The sequence below is a fragment of the Ascaphus truei genome, chromosome 6 (genome assembly GCF_040206685.1).
Source record: "Ascaphus truei isolate aAscTru1 chromosome 6, aAscTru1.hap1, whole genome shotgun sequence".
In the NCBI taxonomy this organism is placed as follows: Eukaryota; Metazoa; Chordata; class Amphibia; order Anura; family Ascaphidae; genus Ascaphus; species Ascaphus truei.
Genome location: NC_134488.1, coordinates 77,358,222 through 77,384,230, shown reverse-complemented (window position 1 = coordinate 77,384,230; position 26,009 = coordinate 77,358,222).

Sequence of the window (26,009 nt, the reverse complement as noted above, 5' to 3'; positions counted from 1 at the left end):
CAGAAACATTAGGGGGGAGGGGGCTTTACACAGATTACACTCAAGGCAGGGAGATACAGGGGATGTACTGTACTGTATGTTGTTTATTGCAATGCTTCAATGTGTGTATAATGTATAATGTTTTTTACAATTAGATAGATGTAATCCTTGGTATTGTAAGGGTTAGCTTTGGTTTTAAAATGTGTTTTCTGGTTGGTCCTTACAGTATATATTGATTTTTGTTTACTTGATTGGTTAAAATAGTTGACTTGTTTGGAGTTATCTGTATTTTGCTTGCAATGATATTGTTCACATTCATTTGCAGAATTTATATGGTGCATAGATTTTATGCATCATTTATACAATGTAAATGCTATGTATGGATTGGAAAGTGAGGTTTTTCTTTGTCATTTGATGATTTAGATTGTAAGATCAGTTAGGATTATTAAAGGAAATTCATTGTAATGCAGTGTGTCTGTATGGAGAAGTGTTATTTGTAGGACAGTATGGTTTTGATAACCCTTCTACATTTATTTGTATATTGGTTCATCATGTGTGTGTATATACTGTGTGTATATATATATATATATATATATATATATATATATATATATATATATATATATATATATATATATATATATATATATATATATATATATATATATATACACACAGTATATACACACACATGATGAACCAATATACAAATAAATGTAGAAGGGTTATCAAAACCATTATATACTGTATATGTATAGGGATTGTTACTATATATATACTGTATATATACAGTATATATATATATATATATATACTGTATATATACAGTATATATATATATATATATATACAGTATATATATATATATATATATATATTTATTTATCTTCATGTATTTATTTATTTATTTAGATTTATTTATTAATTGTAGGGCTGTTGTGCGTGAATTTTTTTTATTGTGGGTAGCGAGAGTGGGTGAAGGGGGTGTTTGGCCCTTGGTGTGAGTTTAGGACTTGCGGGGGGGGGGGGGGTTGCGGGTGCACTTAACCCCTTCACGACCGTAGCAGTTAATACCGCTACGGTCGTGAAGGGGTTAAGTGCACCCGCTACCCCCCCGCAAGCCCTAAACAACCACCGATGGGGCTAATACCCCCTTCACCCACCCCCACTACCCGCAATAAAAAAATTCACACACAGCAGCAGCACAATTCATAAATAAATCTAAATAAATAAATCAATATAAATAAATACATTGAAAATACATTTTTATTCATAGTGTAGATGTGCAGAGGGTCTCCGGAGCTGAACCGCTTTGGTTTTAGGTCTGGGGACCCCCTGCTCCCCGAGATACAGGCCCCTTTAGGGGGTGCCGGTATCCCTCTGCTTGGTTTACAGGCCGCGGTCACGTGATCGGGCACTTAAATGCTGAGGGATACCGGCACCTCATAAAGGGGGCTGTATCTCGGGGAGCAGGGGGTCCCGGACCTGAAAACAATGCGGTTCAGCTCCGGAGACCCCCTGCACATCTACACTATGAATAAAAATGTATTTTAAATGTATTTATTTATATTCATTTATTTATTTATTTATTTAGATTTATTTATTTATTTTTTGGGCGGCTGCTGTGTGTGAGTTTTTTTTATTGTGGGTAGTGGGGGTGGGTGAAGGAGGTATTAGCCCCAACGATGGTTGTTTAGGGCTTGCGGGGGGGTAGCGGGAGGGGTTAACCCCTTCATGACCGTAGCGGTATTAACTGCTACGGTCATGAAGGGGTTAAGTGCACCCGCAACCCCCCCGCAAGTTCTAAACTCACACCAAGGGCCAAATACCCCCTTCACCCACCCCCGCTACCCACAATAAAGCGGGCACGGTGGGTTAACCCCTTCATTGCCTTAGCGGCTATCAGCTATGGTAATGAAGCAGCATTTCTGTATTTTAATAATATTATGCAGGAGCAGGGGTCCCCTGAGCATTAATTTCTGGCTCAGGGAACCCCCTGCTCACTGTGCAATATTATTAAAATACAGAAATGCTGCTTCGTTACCATAGCACATAGCCGCTAAGGTAAGGAACGAGTGTTTATTTATATATGTGTTTTATTTATACTGTACATGTGCAGAGGGTCTCCTGAGCAGAAACATTTTTGTTTTAAGTCCGGAGACCCCCTGCTCCCCGAGATACAGGCCCCTTTATGGGGTGCCGGTATCCCTTTGCTTGGTTTACATGTCACGGTCACGTGATCGGGACCTTTAAATGCAGAGGGATACAGGCACCTCATAAAGGGGGCTGTATCTCGGGGAGCAGGGGGTCCCCGGACCTGAAACCAGCGCGGTTCAGCTCCGGAGACCCTCTGCACATCTACACTATGAATAAAAATGTATTTTAAATAATTTTTAATGTGCCGATGTTTGCACAGAGAGAGCAGCGGTTCTGTCTCTGCTGCAAACACATCTTGCCCCCACCGGCCTACAGTATCATTGATGTGCATGTACAGTACTGTATGTGTACAGTACTGTATGTTAGGGGTTATAGGGGTTGTTTTTATACAGTATATATATATATGAATATATATATACTGCATTACAATTCATGAATTTATGCCATCTGGCGGACACGCAAAGCATTGCAGCCTAGTAAATCCTGAACCATTATTAATTAACACATCAACCGCGCGTCAGCCGGGCATGCGCCTGGCTGGGAAGGCAAAAGGAGCCCGGCATGCTCCGGTTGAACAATGTGGCATTCCAGAAACATGCCAGGTACAAGCCGGTGATTAGTAAGAATAATGTCTGCCGCAGCAGTATGGTTAAAGTCAATAAACCCCTCAAGAGCATAAGGCATCCCCTATGATAGGACAAAGGTAAACATGGGAGGGCAACTGGGGGTATCTGGAATAAATCCAAGGTGCAGGGTTCCGTGAGTAGCGTGAAATCCTGTAAAGTGAAGATACCAGCAACAAAAGAGCAGAACTTCTGCTCTTTTGTTGCTGTTATGCATTACCGTTCATATCTACTAAGCGATTTATTAAACCAATGTTTCCGTCCACTGCACTGGACCGAAACCTTGGTTTAATAAACCGCTTGAAATCTTCGATAGGTTTTGCTACTCTTTTTCTTCTCGTTGTCAGTAAGGATACCTCATGAATTATTATTATTTATGCACTATCACATATATATATATTTATATTCACTAATTAAATGTACTGTATACATTGCAAATATTCACATCTGTATTCATATATATTTATTATAGAATATTAATACATGTGTTAATAGATATACATGTTTGTTATTTTGAGGATATATTTAATGTAATCTTTAGAGTCAACCATTTTTATTAACTCCAATACGTGGAATTATCTAATTAGTTACGCTTATTGAATGATAACATTTATGCTCAATATACTTTTTAAAATTAATGTAATCCACTGATACACATTTTAGTGTCATTTTCCATGATATATGCTTCCCATCTTGTGCGTTATCTTGTACATTTTTATTAATGTTTATTTAATTGTGTAATGGTTTAATTGATTGATTATCCAACGGAAGATTGCACTTTTGTGTGTATATATATAAACACAAAAGAAGAAAAAGAAACCTCTCAAAAAGCACTCAGACTAGTAATGCAAATAATAATAATACATTTATTAAATCAAAATATGAAAGAAAACAAAAAACCGCTGACTGAAACCCTGACTAACTGGACTTAAAAAATTATAGATAACCCAAAAAGGACTAACATAAAAATACAATATTATAATGAACAGACCCTCAATGAATGAAACCACTATGGGGACAACGTGCCCATAGTGATCCACAACCGGCCGGTCATATAGAGGAAATAATGAACAATAAACTTTTTAGAGACCAAAAACTCTAAAGAAAAAAATAATTGCTTTTAAAAACCACCAGGAAAAATATAAACATAACATGGATAAATATACCAAGCCTACTATGCTAGTGTGTGGGGCACTGTGATGAAATGACCCAATGACATGAAACTATGAATATAGCACATAACAAAATACAGTAAGGTACTTCAGTGACCCAAAACACAAAACCACAATAGGAGCATGTACAGGAGAGAGACTCATATACTACAAACCAGTATGATTACTGCATGATAACAATAATATATGAAAAAGTATACTCAACTCCTGTATGGCAAGAATAACATGGATCCGGATGTAGAAAAAGATCCTGGATGGTAATAACCACAGACACAATACAAGGGCTACATATAAGGAAAGTCCCAGCAAATGATAAAGTCCAAATAGGAGCCAGCAGTCAGGGCCAGCAGCACATAAGTACCACAACGCGTTTCGCCCAATAGGGCTTCTTCTAAGGTGGTAATTGGGCCATAGAGCATGTCCGGTTTAAAAAGGCATTTCGTGATGACGTATTTCGCGCAAAGCGCCTGGCTTAATTCCTGTTTATCTGGATGTTCGATATGGAGGTCCGCCGTGCGCATGCGCGGGAATTGGACTCCCGTCGCTGCGTGAATATGACGTTACTACGCTATCTTGGGCTCTGAGAAATCTGTTCTATTATGGAAGCAGCAACTGCCTGGTTATAGCGCCATCTACCTGGGACCTGGGACCTGGTATGGATATTCGTGATGCGCATGCGCGGCAGTCAAACCTTTTAATATGTATGGATACGGGACTTTTTTGGCGCGAAATACGTCATCACGCCTTTTTAAACCGGACATGCTCTATGGCCCAATTACCACCTTAGAAGAAGCCCTAGTGGGCGAAACGCATTGTGGTACTTAGTACTGAGTGCATAAAATGGCATTTTAGTGTTCTGGTTTTTAAGCACCTGAAATTGACACAGTAGCACAGTAGCACAGTACTGTACACATTACAATGTATTCATTTCATTGCATTTAATTGCACACAATCCATGAAATTCAAACAAAGCAACATGATAAACACGTGTGCCTGGGGCGATTGGCCGCGTTAATGCCGCGTGGAGTACAGCAGCAAACACGAAAAAGGCTCTGTGATTTATTCGAATAACGGCCGCTGCATCTGTATACCCTTTCTTAACCTCTTGATGGAAGAACCCTTCCAGTCTTATCATGATGTTGATATTCTTGTGTTGAGAATGATCAATTTAAACTGATACTTTAAAAGGATCCACTTTAAAGTAATTTATTAGTCTGTGGCCACGATTCACTTAGTCCCAATTTCAGGGAATGGTACTACGATATTTCCAGGGGAAAAGGGTGGTACTAGGCATGTATGAGAGAGGAAGAAAGGAGACACAATAGAATAATATCGTTGGGACTCTCACAAATAAAAATCTGCAGTAACCATCAATGGTTGTACTCACATACTGCTAAACAACATTAGGCACATCACAATCAGTGGCAGTGTTGCTGTATGGAGGATATAGGCAATCTCAGGAAGAAGATAAGAAAAAACACCATAATCACAATATGTAAAATCCAACAAACTTTATTAAAGATAAAAAAATCCACTCCTACAGAATGCGTATTTACTAGATGGCTAATCTTTAAGGCAGTGTTAAGGCATGATGTATCTCCTGAGGAAGCTGGGCGCAGCGAAATGCGGGTCAGAGTCAAGGAGGCATCACATTGGAAGATGAACTGCAGTTTAATTCACGGAGGTTCCCGGGCGGCCGCTGTCAGAGGGAACACCAGCAGAGAGCCAATAGCTGGCTACACCAGCATCACACTACGGAGATGGTAAGATTGTCTTCTGTACCATCACTCTTTTTTATTTGTAACACTGCCTTAGTCTCCCATAACAAAAATACAGTTGGGCTGCAGTGATAGGATGCTAAGGCATGTGCTGTCATTTAGGTGGCAGGTGCAACTGCTGCTACCAAGCAGAACAGAGTCTGTGGAGGGGTGCATTGTGGTCCCATATGAGGACATTGTATGCAGGGTATAATATGGCACAGAGGTGGTTAGATGCTTTCTGTGCAAGAGCTGGGGCACGTTCACAAGAGCGGCCCCAGACGGAATATAAGATTTACCCCAGCTCCTGCACACTCTCCTCCCTCTGCCAAACAATTCTGTCCTGCTGAGCCCACCATAGCGGGGCCTTTGAGGGCTCAAGTCCCCCTGAGGCCGTAGGAGAGGTTGCTGCCCCATATCTGGAAGCGACTTCCCCCACAAAATGGGGAGAAAAGAAAAAGGCCACCCTCTGTTATTGCTGTCTTCCCCCACGCACACGCTACCCACAATATATGAATCATACAGGGTGCGGGTGAGTGGAAGGTAAGTCCCACTGGGGAAGCAGTATCACCCTCTCCTTGGGAATCTCCCCCAGGATGAGAAGGGTAAACATTACTATGTTCACCCACTAAAGACTCCTAAACAGAACAGGGCATCTGTTCTGCACAGTGAGGTTTTGTCCGGCCTACTCGTATGTCTTCACCTTCCGAATCTCGGTGTATCTGAAAGCTCCCCATCCGCGATGTCATCCTCCGCAATCCTCAGCAATCCTCAGGAACAGGTAAAATTTTCTTTCTTCAATATTCTTTCTTGAATCTTCTTTCTTCTTTCTTTGTAATACATAGGGAGATGTCTCCTCGACTTTTTAATCTAAAATGAGATGGAACAGGCCTTATATAAGGCCTGTGACATCACATTTTAGGGTCAGATGGTACAGCTCCATCCGATTGGACGCTGTCCATTTAACAAGCTTTTTTTTTTAAGTATGTGACATCATCTCAAAGGGAGGAAAGTCACATCCTTAAACCAAAATGACTGCCATCATATGGGGACAATCCAATTGGTTGAAGTACCATGTGACATTTTCCATTTTTTTTAAAGGATGTGACATCCTCTTTAAGGGGTGATGTCACATCCTTTAATAAAAAAAGGCTAAGAAAAATATTGAATGTATGCAATTTTTGTTTTTCGGGTTTTTTTTTATTGTATTTTTACATTTAAGTTTTTTTACTTGACCATTGACTGCCAATGTATTTATCTGTGCCCCTTAGTTTCTAAATAAATACAGTGACAGTCAATGCATTTTTTGGCAAATGGTTGTTTATAGTTAATTGTTATGGATTTGTAGGGCTTGTTTTTATTAAATGTTTGGATTGTTTAGACATTTGATTTATTTTATTGATGTGTTGTTTAGGCTTTTGATTTCTTTTATTATTCTGGTGTTTAGGGGCTTGATTTATTTTATTCTTCTGGTATTTAGGCGTTTATTAATTTTATTCTTTTGATGTTTAGGCTTTTTATTTATTTTATTCTTCTCGGGTTTAGGCTTTTTTATTTATTTTATTGTTCTGGTGTTTAGGTGCTTGATTTATTTTATTGTTCTGGTGTTTGGGTGCTTGGGTATTTCATTTATTGTTGTGTCTTTTTGGTGCTGTTATTTTTTTTAGGTTGCCCATTGATTGCTATAGTGCTTATCATGGCCATATTATATGGGCATGATGTACCAATGTGCCAATCAATGGGTAGAGGGTGGGGATAGTTGCCCGGGGTGGGTGGTTAGGATGCCTGGGTGGGTAGCGGTGGAGGGGGGTTAACCCCTTAATTACTTTAGTGGTTACTAACTGCTAAGGTGATTAAGGTGTTTGTGGCCATTAGATTGTATTTTTTATTGTTGTGTTCCTGCCAACGGAGGACATGGATGCGGAGGATGGTGATGAGGATGGCCTTCATCCTGGCAGGGGTAAGTGCAAGTTTTATTTACTTTATGCTGGCTGGATAATGTTTTATTTGGAATGGACATATGAGCTATTATCCAGATCTGATAGATAATAGTAATTTTGCCCATTATTGTACTGTGTGTTGGGAGGTGGGTGTTGTTGGGGGTAGAGGAGGTAGGTGGTAGGGTTGTTGTGGTTTTTCATGTTTATTTGGGGTAGAGGGATTGGTTGAAGGGGGCAGGTGCCCAAGAGTGGGTGGTTAGGCCTACAGGGTGGTAGCGGGTGTGGTTAACCCCTATTTACCATAGCAGTTTCCACCACTATGGTAGTGAAGGGGTGACCATTTCTGCAACCTTCCCAGCAGGCCTAAACACCCACCCTTTGGCAACTACACCCGTATCCACCCCCTCTGCTCCCAATAAACAGGTTATTTAGGTTTAACCCCTTCATTGCCTTAGCGGCTAGCCGGAGGTCTCCAGAGTAGAACTGCACTGATTTCAGGTCAGGGGATCCACTGCTTCCAGAGTTATAGGCTATGTTATGGGGTACCGGTACCCTGTGCAATGTTTAAATCACGTGACCGGGACATTTAAATGCATAGGAGATACCAGCACCGCGTACTGGGGCCTGTAACTCAGGAAGCAGACGGTCTTTGAACCTGAAATTAATGCGGTTCTGCTCCAGAGACCCCTGCTCACGCACACTAGTATAATTTTTTTTATAAAAACACTACGATCGACTGCGAGAGCTGTGCAGGAAAAGATGGCTCTCTCTGTGCAGCTCTCTATGCAGCTCTGCGTACAGATTGTACGGGGAGAACTTAAAAAAAGCTGAGATTACTTTTCTGCTAGACCAAGTGTTTTTGACATTTTCCTACCTCATTGTTTGAGGGGGTTTCAGATTCTTACTGAATACCGTGATTAAAACCAGAGACATAACATAAAACACAGACAAAGCTCAGTGCACATCCAGAAAAACTTATATACGGTACAGTGCCTAAATGTATAAATAACCAATAAATAAAATGGTCTTTTAGTTTAACATTTTGGCCAAATTGTTGTAAGCCCTTGAGCCAACTGCACGGTTGACCACGTTTCAAGGGTCCCTAACACTAATATAGATTCTTAATAACCTGTGCATTGCCAGGAAGAATGATTTATAATAAATCTGTCAATATTAATTGCAAAAGTTCTAAGTCTGATTGAAGCTTTTATTAACCTGTACATTACCAGGAAAAAAACTCTGTGAAAAAGAAAAAATGTGAACAAGCGCTAAAGATTAAAACACCAATGTGACAAGTAAAAATACAAAATATAATGGCTGCCTAGTAATACTGTCAGTACTAACAGAAAATACTTGGAAACAAAGAAAAAAACCTGGCGCCAAAAGTTTAATGGATAATCCTGTACTCCTCAGGGGATCAGCACACTTGATTGACAGGCCATGTAGGGGAAAAAACACAAACAGACACAGATCATAGTGCAACTCTGCAGGGTTAAAACAGGTCTACACTACACATACAACATAGAGACTCCTAGTGACTATAAAAATACTATTTATTAAATAAAAAGAACTATGCCATAAAATGGTAGGACAATCAAGAACACCGCTGGTCATCCAGGTGGGAAAAATCAGAGCCCTACTTACAAGCAGCAAGGCATAAGCTCGCAATGCAACATAGAGTCCTCTTGGTGCTGATGATATCTTGGCAGAGATGTTATTCTTGCTGCGCCGCGACTCTCGTGCAGACCCTCCCTTCAGGGGTTACCAGGAACAGTGACAGTGACGGAGGCTCGCTGGTGGGGCACACAGCTCTACTCCACGTGAGGCCGCTCTCCTCACTTCCTCCTCCGGTTCCACAGGCTGTCTCTGCGCACCCGCGCGCGAGTGTGCCCGTGCCCTTAAAGGGACAGTACGTGTGTCCTGTATGCCAAGGACTAACAGCTGCAATGAGGCTCCAAACCGAACCAAGTGTCCCAAAATATATATGAACACGTCTCAGGGTGTATCAGACTGTGAGCAAGGATCTGTTCCAGAGCTTCCAGCATCCCAGGGGTTAATAGCAGAAGCAGCAGAAGATCTAAGTCTGATTGAAGCTTTTATTAACCTGTACTAACTAACTAACTAACCCCACCTCCCACAAATGGACAAAAGCTCACTTCTGGCAGCTCCCACTATCAGGGGAACTTACCTGCATGCAGTGTGATTGTGACAAATCTATTACAGAGTGCTTTTCCTGGTAATGTACAGGTTAATAAAAGCTTCAATCAGACTTAGAAATTTTGCAATTAATATTGACAGATTTATTATAAATCATTCTTCCTGGCAATGCACAGGTTATTAAGAATCTATGTTAGGGTCCCTTGAAACGTGGTCTGCCGTCCAGTTGGCTCAAGGGCTTACAACAATTTGGCCAAAATCTTAAACTAAAAGACCATTTTATTTATTGGTTATTTATACATGTATATTTAGGCACTGTACCATATATAAGTTTTTTCTGGATGTGCACTGAGCTTTGAATGTGTTTTATGTTATGTCTCTGGTTTTAAATATATATATTGCCATGCTCAGTAGCACTCCTCTGTGAAACTTTTTTGCTTATATATATGTTGTGGGTATTTTGGGGGTTCAATATGAGCTTGTAGGTGTTCTGTATGTTGAATACCGTGATAACTCAAATGACAAACCGTTCAATCGGAACATGCCAAACCTTGCGATGTAACAGCAAAGTTATCAAACCTACTAGAATAGACCACAGTGACTCTTTCCAAAATTGCACAATGCAATTGAAGCAGATTCAAGCAATGGCAGCAATTTTTCATATGACTCTGTAATGCACAAGCAATTGTAAATGTTTGGTCGAAAGTGGATCTGTCATTTGCACAAGCAGCACAATTCCAAAATGTATCAGTTTCACGAACTTAGGGAAAGTTTTGCCTATCTCTGACCTCTATCCAACACCACAACCACAGTACTAATTTTTACTTCATTCTCTCCCATTCAGTCTTGGTGATTCTTTTAATCTATGGGCCTATTTAGATATTTCCTCACATTGCTTAATCGTCTTTCACCTGTACCTTCTATGGCTTTGTAGCTAGTGCTCTTGCACATTTGCTATCTGATTTTCACGTTCCCTACTGAAAATTGGCAACATTATTTTACAGGATTTTTGTAGGAGCTCTGCCTGATGATTTTAGTCTCAGACCAGTGATTTTTCTAGACATACAGTATACATATAGACATACAATATATAGGAACTATAAAAACTTTTTTGATACAGAGCAAATCTGTTTACACACTATATGCAGTAATTGAAATCACATCACTCTTTTTCCTTTCTGTTTAGTTTGGATAATACAATTCCCGCTTATGCTTTTTTACCGTATATTCATACAGCTCTGTAGAACAAATTCAACATACTGTAGGACACCTAATTAATCTTCTAGTTCTATAACTATTTACAATCTAAATATGTCAAATTGTTATAATTGATCTATCAGTGCTTTAAATTTTGTTTTTACCAGCACAGTCTTAACGTTTTGAACACATGCACTGTATCTTGTCTATATCGAATTATATTACCCTTCCTTTCTCTCTATTTCAGTGTGGAAACATACATTACAGTTATATTGATGCACTTCCTTCCTAATTGACTAAGATGAGGGGACTAAATTACTATGTATCTATTTTTCAAACAGAAATTTTTGCTGAAAAACATACATGTGAATCCATAACTATAAATAAAACTATTTCCTGTTCTCGGGCTGGGATCATGGAAAAAAGCCAAAATAACATAAATGGCTATTTGTGCACTATTATGTATTTCATAAGAAAGAGAAACGCGTCTTTAATGGTTCCTATATCGTCTTGAAAGCACTGTACATAAAATCCATTTATCAAGCTAAACCTAACAAAAGCCTTACCTCATGCTAAGAAAGTGAAAGGTAACTAAGCTATCAACAAAACCACAAAAAAATGGAAGGCTTAGGTCTTGTTAGGGAAAAATAGGAATTAAATGTAGAATTGCCTCCTCAGATATATTGTACAGTACTTGGCATCACTAACTTGAGGCGTTAAAGTGACAAGAAATATTTTTTTCTTTTACTATCTAGCTACAATTTTCATGTTCAGTTGAGGTTAATGTACAATATATAATGAATATATCAAATACCGTATTTGCCAGAGTATAGGGTGACCCTGAAAATAAGGCGATTCCCTAGTTGCAGAACCAGCTGGAAAGAGAACAGTTTATACCCAGACATTTACATTTACATTCTCTCTCTTCTCTCTTCTCTCTTCTCTCTCTCTGTGAAAACTGCTTCTTGCCGATCGGTAGCACTTCCGCTCAGACTAATTTTTGACAAATCGAGCTATTCAGGTAACTTTGAGATGCACATTGTGGCTGCAACTCGCAGATAATGATCTCACCACCTAAAGGGTGGTGAGATGGAATCCATGATCTGCATATGAAATGGAAAATATATTCTTACACCATTGGATTGAAGCCGGGGTCTCCTAACCTTACCCACATTAAAATCAGCTCCGTAGACCCCCGCCTTCAATCCAATGTAGTAAGAATAGATTTACAGCCAGCTTCATTACATTAGTGAATAACCGCTAAGTTAATAAAGGGGTTAAATATCAGTGCTCGGTTTGCTGATGGTAAAGGGGATGGGTGAAAATTGTACTTGCCCCAGGGTGGGTGGTTAGTCCTACCAGGAGTGTTGCGGGAGGAGTTAACCCCTTTATTACCTTAGCGGTTATTAGCGCTAAGGTAATGACAGGGTTTACCCTCCCACTATCCACCTGGTATGCCTAAACACCCACCTTTGGCCAAATAACACCTTTATAGTTGCCCCGCAGTGAGTGTTTAGGCCTTGCAGGAGCGATTAACCCCCCATTACCTAAGCAGTTACAACCACTAAATTAATGACAATGTTAACCCCCACCCCTCGTAAAGGCCTAAACACCCACCCTGAAGCAACTACCCCCTTCACCCACCCCCTCTACCACCAACACCACACAGGAATTGGCAACATTTACATTATCCAAAGAAGTCTAATAGCGCTTTTGCCCATTACAATTATCAATACAGTGCAATACACTCAAATATATTACTATAAAAATACATTATTATAAAATAAAACTCTAGCCATTTAATCCATTGATTGTCACTGTGGTAATCTATTATCTCAACGGGTCACAGATAACCATGTTGGCAAGCAATGCTACAACTCCCCGCCCCCTTCCAACACACAATGTAATGGGCAAAAGGCCTAACATCCATATCTGGATAATAGAGCATTTGCCCATTAAAAATAAAACATTAGCCAGCATATAGTAAATAAAGGGAAGCCTTACCACCCTCCCTGGGGAAACTAACCCCACCTCCCACAAATGGACAAAATCACTAGTAGCCAGATATGACTAAAATAACATTGACCTTACAGTGCAATATATGACACAGTAGGCAATAAAACCATTGATTGTTACTGTGGTAACCTATGCCCATAAAGGTGGCCCATATTACCACAATGGCAATGAATGGGCATCCTAAAAAATAATACACAATTGAATAAAATACAATACCCGTCTTTCCTATCTTTACCGGGATGAAGAGTCATCTTCCTCAATCAACTGCAGCACTAACTCTTGACCCACGAAGCAATGATGCTCATATTGAACAACACCATGATGCACAGAAGTCCACGATCCTTAGTTGCTTGCAGAGGAGGCCCCGGTCAAGCACGGTGGTGGAGGGGTGATGATTTGGGCTTGTTTTTGCAGCCACAGGACCTGAGAACCTTGCAGTCATTGAGTCTACCATGAACTCCTCTGTATACCAAAGTATTCTAGAGTGAAATGTGAGGCCATCTGTCCGACAGCTAAAGCCTGGCCGAAATTGGGTCATGCAACAGGACAATGATCCCAAGCACACCAGCAATGGATGAAAAAGAAAAGAATCAAGGTGTTGCAAATGCCCAGTCAAAGTTCAGACCTCAACCCGATTGAAATGCTGTGGCTAGACCTTAAGAGAGCTGTGCATAAACAAATGCCCACAAACCTCAATCAACTGAAGAAACGTTATAAAGAAGAGTTGGCCAAAATTCCTCCACAACGATGTGAGAGACTGATAAAGTCATAGAGAAAACGACTACTTCAAGTTATTGCTGCTAAAGGTGGTTCTACAAGCTATTTAATCATAAGGTGTACTTAGTTTTTCACACAGCTTCTCCATTTTGGCTTTATTTTTGTTAAATAAATCATGACACGGTGTAATATGTCATGTGTTGTTATTCATCTGAGGTTGTATTTACCTAATTTTAAGACCTGCTAAGGAACAGATGATTGTTATTATGTACTTATATGTAAAACCACAAGTGTATGTGTGTGTATATATATATATATATATATATACATACATACATACATACATACATACATACATACATACATACATACATACACATCATAATCAATCCAGGGGTCCAGTAGAGCTCAACCATGAAGCCCTTGGTTAATAGTAAATCGCAGTTTAAATCTTGCCTGGGAGAACAATATGGATGCAATGCACGGGTCAGACTTTGCTTGCGTGTGCCAATGGAAATAAGTGACTTTCTTACATTCTATTGGTTCCCCCAGTGGCCATAAATGTAGATTTCTGCTAATAACCGCCGAACATGTACAGTATAGTTTAATTGACTGATGACAGAAGGGATCCAGATCCTGGGGACATCACAGTTGAGCTCCACCTCTTTAAACAAACTCATAAAATAAAGTTAAGGGGGGAGGGGATTGCTGCTTTAAAAAGTGCAAACACGTATCTATTTGAATAGATGTAAACAAATGCAATAGAAAAACCATGGAATTCAGAGGGTGTACTTTCTTTTTCACACGACTGTGTGTGTATGTATGTAAATATATGTGTGTGTGTGTGTGTGTGTGTGTGTGTGTGTGTGTGTGTGTGTGTGTGTGTGTGTGTGTGTGTGTGTGTGTGTGTGTGTGTGTGTATGTGTGTGTGTGTGTGTGTGTGTGTGTGTGTGTGTGTGTTTATATATATATATATATATATATAAAAATTATTATATTATTTTTTTTTAAATGTAGAGTTATCTGTACCGTGTTAGCCGAGCTTAATAATCAAAAATGTATAGACGATACCGTTCTGTGGCATACATTCCACCCGGCCATCAACCTCAAACTCATCCATTCCCTGAACGAAGTATATTTATAAGACACCACCATTAATATAAAAAAACAACCAACTACAGACTTCTGTATACCGCAAACATTCAGACAGAGTCAGCTATTTGAGGGACAACAGCTTCCGCCCCACACACACAAAACCAAATGCCCCAAGCATGGCTTTCAAGTACGGCCAATCTATCCTATAAAAGGCCTTTTCGGTATCCAGACTCAAGACCATTAACTGTATCTTTTTAGTCCTGGCTACTTCGATCAAATCAATGATTTGTCTGGTATTATTTGCCGCCTGCCTATCCTTAAGAAACCCCACCTGATCTGAGTGGATCAGTCTAGGCAAGATAAGACCCAGTCTGTTAGCCTGTAATTTAGAGTAAATGTTAATATCTGAGTTGAACAGTGAACTTCGTCTGTAGCTTTTACAATTAGTTGGGTCTTTCACTTGCTTAAAAATTAAGGAAATAGATGCCTGGACATGGGTTCCGGGAATGAAGCACCCGCCAGCACTGCATTGTACATGTGTACTAAGTGAGGGGCAAGATGTTTGGCAAATATTTTGTAAAAGATTTGAAAATCTGTCCGGGCCTGGGGCTTTAGAAGGTTTCAAGTTTTTAATTACCCGAAGAACCTCCTCTTTAGTAAAGTCCTATTGTAGCTCTTTATTCATATTAATATTGTGAGCGACCTTCTCTCCGTTATATAAATCTTCATACAGTATAACTTTTTTAATTCCTCTACAATTAGTTTAGGATTCGAGGTCACCTCACCTGTTTTTAGACGAATTCCCTGAATATTATAATTGGCCTGTCTATTCCTAATTTTTTTTGCTAGTATCTGGTTTGTTTGCTTTTCTGAAAAATGTCCTCTTTGACCAACTCAAGGCGCTCTGGACTACTTTCGCTTCTCGTTTCTTTTTTCTCCCTGCTGCAATGTTGATTAGCGTACCCCTAAGCATTGCCTTCTGGGCTTCCCATAGAGTCAGTTGGGACCTCAAGCTTCCCTTATTTATTTTAAAGAAATTATCTATTTCCGAGTTAAGAGTGTTGCTAAAGGCCATGTCTATACATACTGTGCTATATGAATGCACACACAGCTGTCTCTTACACATACAAATGTACAATGTAATTCTATCCTTATACTGCACCGACACACTTTATTCGAGCAAATACCCAGTATGTACCTGGCAGATACCTGGAATGCGCCACTCCTCACCTCTGACAAGCCCCGTTGCATTTGCCTTCCCAGCCTGGGTTCATGCCTGGCTGATGGGCGGCTGATCTGTTAAATGATAATGATTAGGATTTAATAGGCTGCAATGCTTCGCGTGTCTACCAGATGGCATAAATTCATGAATTGTAATGCAGTATATATATATATACTGTGCAGTATTGCAGCCAGCGGGAATAAAATGCTTCAATCCCTGCTTGGAAAATAACTCAATGCACTCGGGCAGAAAACAGTCACAAACCTCAATACACCCGGGTATACCCGAATTCGTGGGACTAGCCAAGCTCGAATAAAGTGTGTCGCCAGTGTATACCAATAGGGACACATAGGGCCTCATGCAGTAAGTGCCGATAAGGCTTTTATCGGCATCTTACCGCCAAAATTGGATTTGAGATTCAGTAAGCGCCGATAAGTGGTTAAAATCGGCATTTTTTCTTCCCGATAAAAATTTATCGGCATGCAGCTGCCGATAACCCACTTATCGGCACTTTTCGGCACTTTTTGAAATCGGCTGTATTCTAGTAGCCCCGATCAGCTTATCGGTGCTGATCGGCACTCAAAAATGGAGATTTCTACGGCAATTTGTCCCGCCAACTAAAGTTGGCAAGTTGGAGGGGAGAAGGATCGGCAAGGTTGCCGTGACGGCACTTAGAAAAAATAGCTCATCTCTACATCAATGAAGTCAATGGAGCGGGAACTTATAACTTTATAGGAGTGTTTACGTTCTATTGCTCATAATACAAATGTGCTTGGCATTGCAGTGTCGATGTCATTCACTTCATCGTGTCACCGCTTACGTTTATTATTGGCAGAACATTGTACTTTTCTATGTTATGATGATTTGCGTGTCACATTAGTCTTAATGTTATGATGTGTCAAGGGAAATTCCTATAGTAAACTCTTAAAGGAACAGGTCACATAATATGAAACATGTTACTTAAGTGTGCTTCAAATGATTATATGATGTAACAGATCTAACAGATCACGCGTATTGTAATGTTGGTATACATTAGAGAATGCTTTGAATGTGTAACGCATGATCAAATGTAAATGTAGCTGTTTGTTTTCATTTTTACATGTACTTTGTGACCTCCCTCTTTTGATGACGTCCGCAATTGGACACTCAATAACATTGCATGTTTACATTGTACACGATACATTAGAATCACTTCATGCTAAGTTATACACAGATCTATAATAGTTACTCATTTTTACACGATTGAAACATAATCAATAGCAAGTATCCTGATGGGATTAAATTATGCATATGCACATAACAATTAGTTCATGTGAACATTTGACAATAACATGCGAAATTAGACATGTTGCAACGTACTTTTTCAACGTCAATGTCATGGTTGTATCCTAATGAGATGACTGAGTGTTGCATTCAGAAGTGGTACATGCATTACACATTCCATAAATACTTGCGAATAAATGGTTGTACAAAGCTTAACGTAACATCATTGTCAAATATCATGATTGCCTGGTGAACACACATAAATAATCCTTTTAATTCGTACTGGATACCCGTTTGGAGTTAACTACTTGGATATGTTAATGTAACATCTAGCACTTCATCAAGTCACCTGACATCATCACATAGGTATTTAAAGGAGACTAATTACCTGCGCATTGACAGCTACAGACCTGAAAATGATGCGAATATTTATGAGATGGAGGAAGATTCTATTGGAGGAGAGGCTAGCTGAGGGTCAGGATGTCACAGGCCAAGGAAGGGACAGAGACAGAGACAGGGACAGGGACACGGAGAGGAGAGGGAGAGGGAGATGGAGAGGGCGAGGGCAAGGAGATGAGAGGAGAAGAGAGAGAAGAGAAGTTGTGCCTCGTCCTCGTTTGTACAGGGAGAGAACCATGTTAGATGGGATGAGTGAGGAGGAGATTATAAATCGCTATTGTTTGAGTTCAGCAGCAATCTTAGCTCTTTATGAAGAGATACAGGGAGATTTAGATTTTGTGACAACCAGAGGTCGTGCAGTCCCTGGGCTTGTTAAAATGCTGTGCTCATTACATTATCTTGCTTCCGTGTCATTCCAGACAACTGTGGGCATAGTGGGCAGGGTCTCGCAATCTACATTCTCGCGGGCCTTTACCCAGTTTCTATGTGCACTGAATAGATGCGCTAGGAATTATATTCATTTTCCTACAGAGCACACAGAGTGGCAGGAAGTGAGGAATGGCTTTTATGCCATAGCCGGGATACCATGTGTGATGGGTGCAATAGATTGCACCCATGTTGCTTTGATCCCGCCTAGTCAGAGTGAGCATGCTTACCGCAACCGTAAGCACTACCATTCCTTGAATGTGCAGGTGGTATATGATGCCACGATGAAGATTATGCATGTGGTAGCCAAATTCCCTGGTTCCAGTCACGATTCCTCTATCCTGAGAAACTCATCAGTCTTCCATGCTTTCAAAGAAGGCTATTTTGGACCTGGTTGGCTAGTGGGTGAGTACATATTATGATGTGTTAGCAAACAACTCTAGTTTTTATATGAACTGTTGAATGTAATAATGTTAACACAAATTGTATCATATTTGTGCACGATGGATTATAGGTGACTCAGGATATGGAATTAGGCTGTGGCTGTTGACCCCGGTGGCAAACCCTCAATGTGAAGCAGAGGAGAGGTATAACGTGGCACATATATCTACACGATCCGTCATAGAGAGGACATTTGGGCTTCTGAAGACACGATTCAGGTGTTTAGATAGAACTGGTGGGGCACTTCAATATAAGCCTGCTAAAGTGTCAGATATTATAATTGCATGTTGCATTTTGCACAATCTGGCAATCCGCAATAATTTAGAAACCGACATACGTCAGGGCTTGGAGGAGGAGCATCCCGTAAATTTACCAGCTGACCTGAGCAAACAGCCAGTGGTGTGGAGACACGTCGGAATGTCATAAACACATATTTTTCATGTAAGCAAATACATATATGTTCATAGTACTACATAGATGTATTAATTCATTGTAATGACAAATACATGTGTCCAAATACCATTCACTTAGGAAACAGATGACTATGGTTCTCACACCTTTCTCTTCTCTGCTGTGTGGACAATTGCATGTGACACTGGTATGTCATTCATCAACAGGTTGTGTGTACATGAGGAAATAATGTGTACTAAATCTATATTTTCTGTACATGCTCTTTTTGGTTATGCATACACAATAAACCTACTATGTCGATAGCCAATAGCTAGTGCAGTATGGTTACATACAATTTTTCGTTTGGAGTGTGACGTGTGTCACAATGATGTGTAGACTATTGTGTATTTAAGATCATATTTGACGTATTATAGATGTTGTATCATATCACATACAAAATTGTCACTTCTGTGTGTTGCTTACCTTAATGAACATGTCATGACAATGATTTATATTCATTCATGTTTTCATTTTTCAAGGTATATCACTCCAAGGACTGCTCATGGCATGTATTTGAATTCACATCTGTCATAAGATGTGCAAACCTCGATACAGGTATAGTTACAGGATGTATAAAGAGAACGTAATGAAAAAGATGTGACAATTGAAATAAGTAGTTTCTGTATTGTGTCTGTGCATTTATTTACACTTGGTGGTTATTGTGCAGTGTGTTTTCAAATCATTACGTACATTACATAACATGTAATTTTGGCAACGTAACAACATCCATTCATGCACATGAGCGATGTTAACACTCAATGCATGTTTGTATGAAAAGACCCAAATGTGTTAAACATCATTAACATTGCAATGTATGTGATTAGTTCTTCTCTCACTTCATCTTCATGTTGATTACTACATTGTCACATGTGTATGTATAAGTGAAAGATGTGTGTTGATTTGACGTTCATCTAACATTTGTCAAAATGTTAACACCATTCCAATGTATAGTTCTTTGGATTCTCAACTTTTCCTAAATCATTCAACACAATGACAATGTAGTTAATAATTTTTTTTATTTCATTCACGTTAGTTATTCATAATGATCATGATCCTTTATAACTACTGTCAACATATGAACATAAATGAAGTAGACATTTGCATACGCACACATTTCAGCAACATAGTGTGTGTGTGTTTTAGTTTTTGTGTGATGCATGTATTTCTACCAGAAATAATATAAACCAACATAATAATGTTGCTTTTATCATCGGCGTCACTTAGCTATGTATGTGTTGAACGTTTACTAATAACACTAAACTATAGTTACTTGTGTGAATTAAATGTACACACGAATGTTCATGGTTTAATGATCTGTACCTAACATTCATTAGCTCATGCATGTTATGTTACCACTACAACTTAGGTGATAATATAACATTCACACGACTAAAACGTTTCTATCACCTCCCTATTGTTATTGTGTACGTTCAGATACAATGTCTACGAGTTGTTATGTAGCATTTACATTCTTTGACAAGTCACACGTGAGATTATAATATATAGTAGATTAATGTGTTTGCTGAGTGATAATGTTTATTTATTTATTTTATTTATTTATAAAATATTTTACCAGGAAGTAATACATTGAGAGTTACCTCTCGTTTTCAGGTATGTCCTGGGCACAGAGTAAAACAAATAGTACATGGTTACAAGTACAGGTAGTCCTCGGTTATCCGACACAATGCGTTACTCAAAATGGCGTTGTAAAGCGAAACGTTGTAAAGCGAAACACGTTGGTTGCATATATCACATGGCAATACATATAATGTTAGTAGAAAAGAAAAAAATATCAATATAAGTTCTAACTTCAGTGCTTAGCAACATCATTATGATAATTAAGTGCATAGTAAATATTTGCACAATAGGATAACATTATGTAGTGATTGTTAATCTGCGCACCAATCATTGAAAGCATTGTTACATATTTATTATAATAGTTGTTCGCTAGTCGTCACAATCATCTAATATAACGATTGGCCCATCTGAAATTGTATTGTATTGTATGTCATTATTTATATAGCGCCATTAGTGTACATAGCGCTTCACAGTAGTAATACATGTGGTAATCAAATAAATAACAGATAATATAAATAACAGATCATGGGAATAAGTGCTTTAGACATAAAAGTAACATTTCGGAAGAGGAGTTCCTGCCCCGAGGAGCTTACAGTCTAATTGGTAGGTAGGGAGAACGTACAGAGACAGTAGGAGGAAGTTCTGGTAAGTGCGTCTGCAGGGGGCCAAGCATTATGTATCGTGTTTAGAATATCCACAGTGCTATTCATATGCTTCTTTAAGCAAGTGTGTTTTAAGGTGGGTCTTAAAGGTGGATAGAGAGGATGCTAGTCGGGTACTGAGGGGAAGGGCATTCCAGAGGTGTGGGGCAGTCAGTGAAAAGGTTTTAAGGCGGGAGAGGGCTTTAGATACAAAGGGGGTAGAAAGAAGACATCCTTGAGAAGAACGCAAGAGTCTGGATGGTGCATACCGAGAAATTAGGGATGAGATGTAAGGAGGGGCAGAAGAATGTAAAGCTTTAAAAGTGAGGAGAAGAATGGAGTGTGAGATGCGGGATTTGATCGGAAATCGGATGAAATCATACATTGGTCCCATGTATTCATCCTCGACATCTGTGAAATACAGCAAACACATGATTAACAAAGATGCCACATTTATCTATGTTTCAACATGACAACGCTTAACACATCTCTATATGATTGTGGATATTCACGCATAAGTTACGTATATGTTTAAACTGCAAGGATAAAACTACAGATACTGCACCGACACACTTTATTCGAGCAAATACCCAGTATGTACCTGGCAGATACCTGGAATGCGCCGCTCCTCACCTCTGACAAGCCCCGTTGCGTTTGCCTTCCCAGCCTGGGTTCATGCCTGGCTGACGGGCGGCTAATCTGTTAAATGATAATGATAAGGATTTAATAGGCTGCAATGCTTCACGTGTCTACCAGATGGCATAAATTCATGAATTGTAATGCAGTATATATATATATACTGTGCAGTATTGCAGCCAGCGGGAATAAAATGCTTCAATCCCTGCTTGGAAAATACCTCAATGCACTCGGGCAGAAAACAGTCACAAACCTCAATACACCCGAGTATACCCGAATTCGTGGGACTAGCCAAGCTCGAATAAAGTGTGTCGCCAGTGTACAGAACTGTCTCATTTTTCAAATGGCGTTGCTGGCATTAATACTGATATGTTTGTTCCGGTGCTTGTGTACATAATAATGTGTGCGCACAACGTCTATTGCGCACGCACGTCACAAATGTGTGGACTAAGTCTTAGCGCATGCGCAAAACGATGTGTACGCTGTGCGTTCAATACATGTCCCTCCATGGTGCTGCTAGCAGTACGCATATCATGGCTGAAAGTTATGATATGGAAGCGAAACAAATTCACTTATACACACGTACATATCTAAACTTTTTCAACAGACGTGTGCCCATGGCCAAATCGGACGATCAGCCAATGAGCGAACAAAATACGTGTGACGTCATGTTAAGGCACCGTGAAATGCACGCAAACACCCCTCCCACTTAATGAACATTGGCCTACAGAGCTGTGCACGCACCGCACCGCACCACCGACGCTCGCGCATGACACACTGCACTGACCATAATAATAAGCTACGGGCACAGCCAATACTGTTTCACGTGCGCACGTCGGTTGGGGGTGGGGCTTGCATCGGTAACCTTTTTAAGGATGCCTTGGGACATGACCAGGTTCCCACGTCATATGTGGGCGACACTTTGTTTTTATATGTTGAATGCTAAACAATGAGGTGTGTGTGTTACAGTTAGTGTAATATGTTGAAATGATACTTTAAAAGCGATAAGCATCTATGATTTAGGACTCCGTCACCAATGTGTACTAATGGTTCGTCATGTAGTATATTGTTATAGGAAATAATGTCTTTGTGCACATTACATGTAAGGCTGTCTGCAATGTTAAGCTGTATCCACTCATTTGGCTAACAAATGGTGTCTATTATTAATGTACACATATATAATTTGAGTAAAGGCATAACGAAATTTGTATTTACCATTCTTGTAGAAGTCAAAACTGATTTGGCTGCAACAATTCACTCCAGGAAGGCACAACAGTATCATCCATGGTTGTGGCAACAGTTGAATCCTGAATCACACACATCTCCATGAGGCCGTCATATGGATCTGCAGTGGCTTCTTCAAACAAGACGTCCGGAGGTACGTACAGTTGTTGGTTGTTTTCACATCCACATTGTTATTGGCCATATAAGTTTTGATACATATCATAGTAGTTATGTCCATCTTGCATATGGTCTTGATGAATGGACGGTGCAGATATATCAGCAGATGCGACAGTCTGTGTGGCTTCAATGTAACTGGTATTAGGCAAAAATATGCTATTTAACAGAAGATATGTTTCATGTTAAGTTTAAATGATGGCGCAACATGCCAGCATCCATATCGTTGATCTTGCCGATCATGGACACGCTCAAAACATTCATTTGTGGATAAAGTGAATCGTACAGAAGTTTTAAAATGTCGTTGCTTGTCAGGTTCTTGGTAGTATGGATATTTCTTTTGGATCAAGTCATAGATTTGCCCCACGGTTGCCCTTTTCGCTGGCGTTGACTAGATTGCTTCATACATCAAAAATTTGTATGATTTACGTGGATGGCTGTGCAATGTGGAAGCTTCTGCCATTTCTTCTCTCTTCAAGTGTACAGTGTCTAACTTGAACGCATACAGATGTCTGCTGAATGTATGAATAGTTACATGTTATCTTCGCGGTTTGTTCCAAGGTTATAATACAACCTAACAGTTATACGCCTAGGTTTTCTCCCACAAAAAAATTGTTACAATAATTGGCTGAAATTCTTTGTCTAAGATAGCCTCTTTTCACAGGAATCGAAACTTTACTTTCTGCTTAGGCAATCAAAATGTGCAAAACAATTTTACTCTTTTAATTACAATAACAATGTGTGTGAAATCATCTGCAGTGCTATGATGAACAGATTTCTGCTTACACTTAGCTAAAATTAACCATACACACACATCTCTCTGTTTGTCTATTTTTCTGTTTTTCTCTCTCTCTGTTTCTCTCTCTGTTTCTCTCTCTGTTTGTCTCTCTTGATATATACATAGATATATTTATAAATAAATATATATATATATAATTAGATAAATATATATGTTGATATATATTTATATTTATCTATATATATTTAACTATATATATTGTGTGTGTATATATAGTATGTATATATATATGTGTGTGTGTGTGTGTGTGTGTGTTTGTATATATAAGACATGCAAATGAACATACAGTAATATTTACAGTTGCTATATATATATATATATATATATATATATATATATATATAGATCTTGCTACATTGAAGGCCTTGTTGTGTGAAAACAGGCCTTGTTGTAATTATCTTAACAGTTCATTACAGTTTATAACATTACTGGGTGAGTATGTTTCAGGGTCTAATTGAGTCAGCTGTGTAGAAGTTGTATTTAACAGCAAACAAGGCCTCTTTGCAGCCATGAAGGCCTGTACTGTTCATTCTGATTATATATATATATATTATATATAAAGTGCTAAACTAAAGGCATTGATGTGTGTAAGCAGGCCTTGTTGTAATCATATTCAAAGTTAAATACAGTCCTAACATTTATATCTCATTAACACAAGGCCTGTTTGCTGTCAACAGTGGCAGATATATATATATATATATATATATATATATATATATATATATATATATATATATATATATATATATATATATATATATGTATATATATATGTATATATATATATATATATATGTATATATATATATATTTATCAGTTAATATATATATACACACACACAGTGTGTGTGTGTGTGTGTGTGTGTGTGTGTGTGTGTGTGTGTGTGTGTGTGTGTGTGTGTGTGTGTGTGTGTGTGTGTGTGTGTGTGTGTGTGTGTGTGTGTGTGTGTGTGTGAGTGTGTGTGTGTGTGTGTGTGTGTGTGTGTGTGCGTGTGTGTGTGTATACATATATAGATAGAGATACAGAGAGACTACAGATATATTCATACAGGTTTACAGATCTGTTATAGTAACCAAAAATCATACATGATCACATTCCAACATTATGAACTATGAAAGAAGATTAAGGTAAGTAATGTCTTACAGAGTTAAGACACCAGAAAACATAACATTAATATGTATGCTGTTATATGGGTACTTACTTAAAGTTGTATGTCAATAATATTAGCATGAAATGACTATCTACATTACCAAAATAACCCACATACATCTCATATTGAACAAGAGCTAATTGAATGTCATCTTCCATTAACATGCCAAGTGTGTAATAATGTTGCACCATGAATCAACTGATGATTAATAGATATTCATGTTCTAAATTATGCCTTCATTCAGTCAGTGAGCATTTCTAAACATTCATGTGTACAAGGACATACTTGAATGTTATCAAGCATCTGTACATGATCATACATACACTATGCATGAAATAGTCTGCAGTAAAAAACACCAGTACACCAAAAAATTTAGTGAATGTGATTATTTATTTTTGTTTATCCTTTTGAGAGCGAATCACAGGCCTGCTTGTTGGCTGTTGTGTTTGCCTTTTCCCTCTTCCAAGTACTCTGGCCTTAACTGTACCACTTGTACTGGCCTGTGGCAGTTCTGTGACACAGGGTGTGGGCTGTGGCACTTCAGTGGCACTAAGTGTGGGCTGATGCACTTCAGGGGCACTGGGTGTGGGCAGTGGCAGTTCAGTGGCACTGGGTGTGGGCTGTGGCACTTCAGGGGCACTAAGTGTGGGCTTTGGCAGTTCAGGGGCACTGGTGTGGGCTGTGGCAGTTGTGAAACAGTTGATAAACATTGCAAGAGTGATGGTGGAGCATTTTCTTGTTTTTGTGTTTTAATCTTTTTCCAAAAGCTGGTTATTAGTAATTGTTGCCCTAACT